Source organism: Rhipicephalus sanguineus, chromosome 9 (assembly GCF_013339695.2).
Source record: "Rhipicephalus sanguineus isolate Rsan-2018 chromosome 9, BIME_Rsan_1.4, whole genome shotgun sequence".
NCBI classification, from domain to species: Eukaryota; Metazoa; Arthropoda; class Arachnida; order Ixodida; family Ixodidae; genus Rhipicephalus; species Rhipicephalus sanguineus.
The window spans coordinates 101,941,001-101,948,365 of record NC_051184.2 but is presented as its reverse complement, the minus strand read 5'-3'; positions in this window follow the sequence as shown (position 1 = coordinate 101,948,365).

The window sequence follows — 7,365 nt, the reverse complement described above, 5'->3', positions numbered from 1 at the left end:
CAGCCAATGGGAGCCTGGCGGGCCCGCCTCCGGGCCGACAAAGCCGTGCGCCCCGCGCCGGCCGCGCACGCACCGCGATGCTAGTTTTGAATTCCTCGAAAGTTCCATTGTAGCCCGAAGCGAGTGGAGCGCGGGCGCCAGGCGGCTGTGCAGGGAGGCTATGCTTGACACCTGCAAGTCTCCCGTTGTGGTTGGCGGGTCATTTTGCCCTCTTGAGACTTATCGGAGTGGTCGTTATGTCAGCCGTGCTCCGCCGCCGCCCGTCCTAGTCACCTGCCTTGGTAAGAAGTTTCGAGATGTTACGTTACATGAAGCGAGCTTTCGCCGGCGTGTGCAGCTTTTGCGGTGTTTGCGTGTTTTGCGCTCTTGCCGCCGTGGTGGTTAACGGCACGCACCATTCGCACACCATGCAGCGGTGCACGAATACTTAAAGACCGGCCGAGTTCCGCAATGTTCTTCCATGTTCCGAAAAACGAAACGTGAGCATGCGGCTTGCGTTCGCAGCCACACATATACGAGTTGCAGTTGGACAACACAGTTACTGTCTTTTTAAATATGGCTGAATCGTGAACAGCATAATGTTGCAGTTAATATCGTTGTTCTTGGAAGCAGTGAAATTAAAGCACTTGAGACTCATAGTTTACCTGTTGCGTCCATGACATGACTGCGGGATGAAAGTGTGTTTTGCTTTTTTTCTCTGTTTATCACTCGCCATAGTTTAAATACGCGTTTCTGAGACTCAGTAGGCAATTTTAGAATAGCGTACGCATTGCTTTGCGCTGGCTGTTCGTGCAAATGCGCATGCGTCGTACGCTAACCGCTTGTGGGCTTCCGTTAAGTGACGGAAATAACGGGCCGCAAACGCTAACTTCGCGTATACGCTATTCTATAACTGCTTAACGTATCGCAGCTTGCACTGAGCCGAGACGACGAAACTAAGTTTGCCTCATGCGACTGCGTAATTTGTATCGTTGGAATTGTTAGTTTTCAATTGCTTTATTTCAGGACGGAAACGTTTTCGGAGTATTCGAGAAGGCAAGAACTGGTGCGTTTGCCCAATAAGGGGTAAACAGTTGTAGAATATGCTCTCTGCGAATTCTGGATCCGCAACTCAAGTGGACCAGCTTTCTATCCTTGCCCCAGTGCTCCTTCTCGGTGCGCGAATATGCTATGTACTTACGGCTGAAGAAGTAGTCTTCGTGTTTATGTATTATCTTTGTAATTATATATGGAAAAACCGCTCTAAGAATTCATCTGTAGGCATGATGCTTGTCCTATATGCGAAATTTTACTGTTTATATTTATCATAATGAAGTTCTCAGTGTACCCGACGTAACGTCCTCCCCTCAGTGACGTTATATTCTGTTAGGCATTGTGTTCGCGGTGAAAGAAAAGCTGCGTATAGGCTTATTTCACCAATTCACCAATTCAAGCAACAGTTTGCACGAATTACATATGTCGCCTCGAATAATTCTGGCAGTGTCACGTGCCACTGTGGGCGACGTCGCAACACCAATAACAACACCGTGCCGTTGACATGGCTCCTAGAGGAGCCATGGCAACGCACCGTCTACTACGTAGGGACATTATTCCTTGTTCTACGTCACTACCGCGAACCCGCGACCTTCGGGTCAGCAGCTGAGCGCCGTAACCGCTACACCATCGCGGCCGACGCAAGGAAAGTGACAGAGCTGAAGACAGAACACCATTGGAAGACGCTCAACTACCATCCACTTGTCCACGTGGTCCGCAACTGCAATCATCTGCATTGTATTTAACGAAAGGAATCAGGCGCAAAAGAGACGAACACAAGAAGTGACATGGACGAACGCCTACTGACAACTCGTCCATGTCACTTCTTGTGTTCGTCTCTTTTGCGCCTGATACCTTTCGTTAAACATGCACCAACTAGCCCAGCAAAAAGTTCTATCGGCACTATACCTCGGACTTCACTACATTTAAACCCTTCGTAGCCGCGATCACGAACGGATACGATAACAAGTCCGGTGCAGCTGCTGGTGCTCAGTGATCACGGTGACGCTTACCTTGTTCAAGGACTGTCAGGAACCCTCTTACACATACACACAGGTTCGTGAAACGTGCGTGTGTTCTCCGTCATAACGGACACGTATAAGCAGAACAACTGTAACGCAACTGTAACAACTGCAATTGTGACTGTAACGTACGTGCAGTGCGCCTGCGCGTGCCACTCGGCTGCGTACCATATATCTAGGGACATTTTCCTAAACAAAGCCTAGTAGCGAGTAACGCCTGCCCTGTTCATCTGTGTTCCTTCTTTGTCCTGTTCGGATTCGGGCTAACCAGTATTGAAGAATATAAGCACTACATATCAGCTAACAGCGTCTGGTGTTGGTAACGCCCGTGTTGCTGTTGGCATCGGTTACGCAACTGTAAATAACTGGTTATATAATACATATGCGACTCTTCAACATATGAGTGTGCGTATACCACTTCTACATTTATCTAGCATCATTGCGTAACGTTTCGCTCAATGTTAAAATAAATCGCCCGCATACTCCCACGGGGAAACTCGAGTAAATGCGTCGCAGAGTGGTGGGGGTATCGCGTGAATGTTGCGTAATTGGGTAGGGTTTGGGAATGCTTAATTGTTACACGATGCGCACACCAAGTACGACTTGAACGGCTCCAGCGTGCACGAAGTTCCGGGTCCGCAGCTCGCTTCAAACGCTTGCGTTCGGCGTCGTATGCTCGTCTCTTCGCAGCCTTGTCTTCTGCGTTGCTTGCTGTTGTTGACGCCGACGACGGTGAGGGTGGGGTAACGTTGCCTTCAACGAGTGGTGGGACGCTGATTGAAGGTACTGTTGCTTCCACAGCATCTACTCGAGTCAAGCAAAGCGTCAAGTCAAGCGAAAGCCAAGTAAAGATGCCCTTGACTGAATTCCGAACGCGGGCTCCGCCGCTTATATACAGACCGCCCGCGTTCGAGGGAGAGGAGGGAGGGACAGAGAAGGGGGAGGGACGGAGAAGAGGGAGGGAGGGAGAGGAGAGGCTTGCTGCCGGCACGAGACGAGACGAGCATGCACAGTGGGGGTGTGGACGGGGCCGCCAACGCCGCAGGTGCGACTAATAAATGCTCCGCATTTAAAACTACGCCACAGTCACCATGCCGCGCATGCTTCGGATAACATCGATTCCCACGGTACGTGGGGTCTGGCGAATTTTGTTTTATATGCATCTCTTTCGGCTTTTCGGTCACGGACAACATGATTTTTCGCTCACAACCATTGACGCCGTCACCGAAATTTCTGCGAAACGAGCTCTATAACCATCATCATCATCATCATTATCATCATCATCAGTCTGTCTACGTCCACTGCAGGGCAAAGGCCTCTCCCATGTTCCGCCAATCAACCCGGTCCTGTCCTTTCTGCTGCCACGTTATACCTACAAACTTCTTAATCTCATCTACCCACCTAATTTTCTGTCTCTCCCTCACGCGTTCGTCATCTCTTGGAATCCAGTCAGTTACCCTTAACCCATTAGCGCCCAGCGTAGTTTACAAAGTACACTTCATTTTTTTGAAATAGCAAATACACTATCCAATATTCTAATTTTTCTGATTAGCATTTTTGATGCTAAAGGTTGCAGCAAGACACTCCTAATCGAACATATTGACTCAGGTCAATTTTTTCTGTGCTACGAGTTGTTAAACTTTTGGAAAACGAGCGCCCGTCGAACGCATGTGACGACTACTACATTTTTTCAGATAATTTAAGGTTTCACACTGTATATATTGGAAAAACAGATTGGTTGTGCTTCAAAAGGAACAATATAATCACGGCGAAGCGCAAGAATCAGCTGTAGTGCACAGTTTTGCTCTGAGGGGTAATCAAATGTTGGTGTACTTTTTGTAGTACACTGGGCCTTTGTGAGAGCTTACATGTGCATTGCGTTGTAGGTTGCCTCAGAGATCAAATCAGGTATTTTCTTCAGAAGAATGCCGTTTTTACGGTCATTTGAGACTCGGGAGACTGCAACATATGCCGGCAGGGATATACGAGAGCCTCTTGGTGAAGTAATTGTCACTCCAAAATGGCTGAGGAGGAGGGGGAAGACGGCTGTGCGAATGAATGCCTTCTGCCTGATGGAACGAAAGAAATCGGGAAGACTGCTTCTGTTTTGATCCGGGAAACGAGTTTCTTTTCGTAAAGGGCAAAGACAATAGCATAGTTGCTATGGCGATGAACTATGACACAGTCGAGCCACTACGCTCTGTAAGCAGATGATCATCAACTCAAAAGAAAAACGTAGTGCCATCACGAAACATCGTCAGCAGCTAGAGAAATATTGGCATGGGAGAGATTCACCTCCACAATCAGGCTGCGTATAACTTCAGAATTTTCATTCGTGGGAAAATGAGATGGAAGCACCTATTTACACAGATCATCAACATTGCTGCACTGAATGCATAGAGGATCTGCCAACCTACTGGAGGTTAGCAGACCCTCTATTAGTCGAATGCTGTCATTCACCTGCACAATTGCAAGACACTACCTGTGCCGTGTACAAAATAGAACTATCAAGAGGTCTTCCGTGTCCAGTGTGCCTGCCAGTCCCCTACATCCATATGGGCATTTCACAAGAAGATTGAAAAACGGTTGAAGTGCACTGTCTGTGATAAATAGAAATGATGCTGCGAAAAGTATGGTGCAACGCTTTGCATGATGCGTCGCTGCTTCGACAAGTTGCATGTGCCAAAACAACTTTTGTATTAGTATGGCAAGGGCCAAGCATGCTGGCTATTCGTGTGCCCAGCCAGCTTGCATTGCTATCGCAAGAGCCCAGCGTACTTTCTAAAGTACAGTATCATAACTTCTGAAGGAATAGATGTAACGCCATGAAACTTGCCAAATATTTTTGTCTATTGTAGTTAGATAAGTGCGCGAAATTGCAATCACATTCAACAAATAGTTTTTGCTTGGGCCTTAATGGGTTAATGACCACCCGCTATGCTGCCGACGTGCTACGTTCCCGGCCAATATCCATTTCTTCTTCTTGATTTCAACTATGATATCCTAAACCCCTGTTTGTTCCTTCTGCTTTCTTCCTGTCTCTTAAGGTTACACCTAGCATTTTCGTTTCCATCGCTCGCTGCGTCGTCCTCAATTTAAGGTGAACCCTCTTTGCAAGTCTCCAGGTTTCTGCTCCGTAGGTAAGTACCGGTAAGATGCAGCTGTTGTATACCTTCCTCTTGAGGGATAGTGGTAGACTACCATTCATGATTTGATAATGCTTGCCGAATGAGCCCCATCCCAACTTATTCGTTTAGTTATTTCACGCTCATGGTTCGGCTCCGCGGTTACTACCTGTCCCATGTAGACGTACTCCTTTACAACTTCCAGTGTCTCGCCACCTATCGCAAAGCGTTGTTCTCTGCCAAGATTGTTCCACATTACTTTAGTTTTATGCATATTAATTTTCAGACCTACTCTTCTACTTTCCGTATCCAGTTCAGTAATCATGAGCTGTAATTCGTCTCCCGCGTTACTCATCAATGTAATGTCATCAGCGAATCGCAGGTTACTGAGATACTCTCCATTAACTCTTATCCCTAATTCTCCCCAATCTAGGGCCCTGAAAACCTCCTGTAAACACGCGGTGAATAGCATTGAAGAGATCGTGTCTCCCTGCCGTACGCCCTTCTTTATTGGGATTCTGTCGCTTTCTTTATGAAGGACTATAGTGGCTGTGGATGCGCTGTAGATTTCTTCCATTATGTTTATATAGGCTTCGTCGATGCCCTGATTCCGCAGTGCCTGCATGACTGCTGATGTCTCCACCGAATCAAATGCCTTCTCGTAATCTATGAAGGCTATGTATAGGGGTTGGTTGTATTCCGCGCATTTCTCTATCACCTGATTGATAGTATGAGTATGGTCTATTGTTGAGAAGCCTGTACGAAATCCTGCCTGGTCCCTTGGTTGATTGAACTCTAATGTCCTATTAATTCTGTTAGCAATTACTTTTGTGAATAGCTTGTAGACAACGGACAGTAAGCTGATGGGCCTGTAATTTTTCAGGTCCTTGACGTCCCCTTTCTTATGGATGAAGATGATGTTGGCATTCTTCCGACATTCTGGTATCCTCCCCATCGAGAGACACTTCGTATACAGGGTGGCCAGTTTTTCTAACATAATCTCTCCACCGTCTTTCAACAGGTCTGATGTTACCTGATCCTCACGCTTTGCCTCTTTGCATTCCCTTTAGGGCTCTCTTTACTTCTCCTGTCAATACTGGTGGGACGTCAGATTCCTCTGGGGTATTACTGCTTCTTACGTTATCATCCTGACTGTCTTGGCTGCTGTACAGATCTCTGTAGAACTCTTCCGCTACCTCAACTATTCTATCCATATTGGTTGTGACCTTGCCTTCCTTGCCCCTTAATGCATACATCTGATTTTTGCCTATGCACAGTTTTGTCTTCGTAGCTTTGACGCTTCTTCCGTTCTTTAGAGCATGCTCAATTCTCTCCATATTATACTTTCTTATGTCGGCTACTTTACGCCTATTGATTAAATTTGAAAGCTCCGGCAGCTCTATTTTGTCTGTTGCATTTGAGGCTTTCATGGCTTGACGTTTCTTAATGAGGTTTTTCGTCTCTTGGGATAGCTTACCAGTGTCCTGTCTAACGACTGTACCCCCGACTTCCACTGCACACTCCTTAATGGTACTAGTCAGATTATCATTCATTGCGTCAACGCTAGGGTCGGTTTCCTCGGTTAAAGCCGCGTACCTATTCTGAAGTGCAACTCTGAATTCATGTACTTTCCCTCGCAGAGCTAGTTCATTATTCGGCTTCTTGCGTATCAGTTTCTGCCGTTCCTTCCTCACGTCTAGTTGAATTCTAGATCTTACCATTCTATGGTCACTGCATCGGATCTTGTTAACTACTTCCACATCCTGTACAATGCCCGGGTGGCCGCACATTATGAAATCTATTTCATTTTTAGTTTCGCCATTAGGACTCATCGACGTCCACTTACGAGTAGTCCGTTTTCTGTAGAAGGTATTCAAGATCGGTAAATTATTGCGTTCTGCGAACTATACTAGTAACCCCCCTCTGGCATTTCTAGAGCCGATGCCATGTTCCCCAACTGCGTGATCTCCAGCTATCGCATTAAAATTTTCAGACCTTGTGAGGGGCCCTTTAAACGTGCGAGCGTTTTCCAGTAACTTCTTCAATATCTCTAATGGCCCCACTACTATGGGACAGCGGTAAAGTAGTTTAAGAATGACGTAAACTACTTAGAGTACTGGCATTTCTAGAGCCGATGCCATGTTCCCCAACTGCGTGATCTCCAGCGATCGCATTAAAATTTTCAG